Below are 3,758 nucleotides of genomic sequence, written 5' to 3'. Positions count from 1 at the left end.
GAATATGCTATAAATAACTTTGGCTAGAATGGCAGCAAGAATTGAAATATAGAAAAAATTCATTTAAGATGAATTTCAGTCCACAAATAGGTCACATTTTAAAAAAGTTGGCTCTCTAGGCAAAAGGAAACTGCATTTTCCTCAGCTCTGAAAAAAAAAAGGCTTGAACATTCAAGAGTAATAACTGGACTTTAATTGCTTAAAAATAACCACACAGAAATGAAAATGCAGTTAGACTTGTACATATGTGAGTGTCAGTAAAGACAATATTAAGGTAGAACATGCAGCCATCATGCCAGTGCTACCCACATGCTTAACTTCAAGACTTCAGAGTTACTGCTGTTAGGCAGATCTGGTAGTGTTTGCAGGACCTGGGCCTTGGTAGGGTACAGGCTTACTCTGAACACATTTTTATTGTAACAGCATAAGTTTCATGATGCTATTTAAGTATATCCAGGAGCTTTAAAAAAATCAATCTTAAACTCTCTTTGTAACATTAACTGCTATACAAGAAGATGCAGTGACACAAGAAATCATTAAGTACCGTAAACCATTTTAATGTACCTCCCTCTGGTAATAATCTGGAGAGGATGTTCAGAGATGTTGAGTGTCTCTCAAAGGTGCAGAGGGAAGGCTTATCATACCACTTCAATGAGCATGTATAAGATAAAATTGGAATATTTATCATCACCGCTTAAAGGCTCCAATAAATCATGATGTTGCTGTGCTAGACCCCGTACAAATATAAAGCGAACAGGCTCATTCCTTCCAGAAAAGGAAACTTGCCTAGCACAGGGGCCCAATTCTCTGTGACTGCATTTTGATGTAGTTTGTACTTGTCCAGCATAAGTAAGAAGACCAGCGCATCATGTTGTATGTGTATGAATGAGAACATCGTGGGGAAATGTTGATGGGGAATTGAGCCTACAATGAGCTGACCATGGAATGCTTCAGTTTATTTCATTGGGGGCCACTTGTATGCAGTTCACTTGAGCGAATAAAAGCTGCAAGATCTGACTCCAGGAGATACTGATGTAAGCATGCTAGAGTGAAAAAACTATCTTAGATGCTGTCAGTGTGAGCCTACTGGCATACTCAGTGAAGTTTGTGAGTAAACCCTTGCTGGATTGGGGCCCAAGGACACTTCATGCTTTGCAAGGAGCAGAGTTAACATTCAACATTCAAGTCTATCACTTGTATTTCTTGACGTTTTAGCAACTGTATTTGTTACCTTAATGTTCATGAAAGGTGTATGAATTTTAGGAGATCACTGTGTTCTTATTGGTTTGTAGTGGGGTTTTTTTGTTTTGTTTTTAATGTTTATTCCTTACCATTTAAGCAAAAGGGTTTTTTAATTCTCTTTATGAGAAAAGATTTTTTTTTCTTTCGGCCTGTTCCATCTGTAATATTCTCCAAGATTGACAACACTTATAACTATTCCCCCAGCTCCCTTGTTCATCTTAAATTCATTTGAAAATGCCTGAGACTCCATTCAGGGTCTCTAAGGCATGATTTGGAAATTTAAAAAAAAATCCTTTTGGAGGTTGTGTGGTTTCTCTTTGGTTTTGTTTCTTCTTAGACAGCTACAGGCAAACGTTGTGTCCATTCACTATGGAGTTGCATCGTGAATGTTAAGCTTGGCAAATGCAACACCCTCCCCTTTCTCTCTCCCCCTTCCCTCCTTGAAAAGAGACAGCTCCGGGTTTAAAAGTTTATTTTAGCTTTGATTGTGTGTGTGTGCTATATGCATGTTAATCAGCCTTCACAATGCATCCTTGTGATAAGCCAAAGAATGCAGACTTTGGCTGTGGGGTTTCTTTCTTTCTCTTTTTTTTTTCTTCCTTTCCCTCCCCCTTCAGGTAATTGTGATAGGAGGGAGAGCTTGCTTTAATTAATGTAGCTTGTGTATGTTTTACTGAGGGGAGAGTTGGGTGATTTACAGTGCAATACTTTTTATTTACAAGCAAGCTCAAAAGTGAATATAGCCATATTATGGGCTGTAGGTGAAAGACTGAATGGGTTGAATCACAGCCAGCACCCCTTTAATTCAGTCACATTTTGGAGCTAGTTTCTACAGCAGGAGGAAACTATTTGGAGGAAACAATGCCCTGGTTATTTGGCTGCCTGCCGCTCTACATGCAGAGAATCTCATAATGACCATGAAATTATTTTTTCCTTGTTCTCAACCCTGTAAGGGAAGCAGAGGGGTTTCAAGCCCACTTAGAATCCCTAAGTAGTGGCAGTTGTTTTTGGGTTTTTTTTGGGGGGGTACCATCTTTTCTCCCAGAGGCAAATCATGAAGGAAAGGAAGTTTTAGGTTTGAGGAGAGAGGAGGCTGCAACTCAATTAACCAGCAGCTTCGTCTGCTGCTTATAGTAGGGCTAGCTGGACATTGGCCCCTAAATAACAGTGTAAAGAAGCATGCCTCAGCCTGCTTTATCCCACCGCTGAATGCAGAATGCTCTCCATCGGCTTGTGCACATTCCCTCCCAGGGTTGTGCTCCTAATCCTGGTCTACAGAATTTGCCAAAAATGCTAGAAGGGCTTCTGCACCACCTCCTCTGCCTTCAGGTGAGCTTGATGGAGGTCATCTCTAGTTTTTTCAAGCCAAAGAAGAAACCTGACCAGTGACATCTTTCTGGTTATCGTCTGTACTCTAGATAAATAGATTGCTTTGCCAGAAGGGAACATTGTGATAATCTAGCCTCACTTCCCACATAACACAGCCCACAGAAGTTCACCCAGCTTCTCCTGTAGTGAGCCCAATAATTACCAAACTAAATCACACATATCAGAAGGGCATTTAGCTTTGGTTCCAAGAGATGGAGAGTCCTCCACTTCCCTTGGTCAGTTATTCCAATGGTCAATCACACTTGCTGTTTAAGAACTGATATTGTGTTTGAATTTATCTGGCTTTGGCTTCCAGCCATTGCTTGTTCTTGTTGCACTAGGTTAAAGAACCCTTTAGTACCCAGCATTTCATCCCATGAAAATATTTGGACATTGATTGTTACCTTTTGATCTTTTTGACAAATTACCAGAGATTAACCTGAGAAATACAGCATTAAATGGGGCTTTATCCCTCATCAGGTGTTCTTGACAATGTCTCAGGTTATCAGAGAACCCAAGAAAGGCTGATGAGTTCTGAACTTGTATTGATATATTCTTGCATTAGATCACAGAGATAAAGGTAATTGTATCCATTCCATTGCCAAGGCAAGTTTCTGCCTTGCCCTATGGTCTTCAGTGTTTCATGTGGCCTCATTATAAACAACTTTGTGACCAGTGTTTCCACCTATTCTCTTGTGTCATTGCTAGTTGTACAGGCAAAGATAAAATTGGAAATTCAAAGATATTCAAGCTGGAGAACACAAAAATATATTCAGTCAATGTTTTGTTTTTTTTAAAGACTCAAATTGTGAATGAGCATCAGTATCTCAATAAACAAGCCTCCTTTCCTCTTGGCACCTTCTAGTAGGGCTGTGTAAAACTTTGGGTGCTGATTCAATTTGGAGGAGATTTGGCCCGATTTGGCGGCCAAATCTCTGAATCCGAATCAAATCAGGGGACCAGTTAAAAGATCTGAATCGGTTCAAAGCTCTCTGATTCAGAAAAAATTCAGAGAGCTTCTGCAATTTGGGCAGTCCCACTGGCTGCAGCAGGGAGCTGGACCCGGACTCCAAGCTGGTAAGTAGGAGTCAGGAGAGGGGAGGCTGAAAGAGCGGGGAGGGTACCATGGAGGGACCCCTGCCAGGCCC

The sequence above is a fragment of the Gavialis gangeticus genome, unplaced genomic scaffold, assembly GCF_001723915.1.
Source record: "Gavialis gangeticus isolate Ggan-Ray unplaced genomic scaffold, GavGan_comp1, whole genome shotgun sequence".
In the NCBI taxonomy this organism is placed as follows: Eukaryota; Metazoa; Chordata; order Crocodylia; family Gavialidae; genus Gavialis; species Gavialis gangeticus.
The sequence above is the reverse complement of the archived record's forward strand: the minus strand, read 5'-3'. Positions refer to the sequence as shown.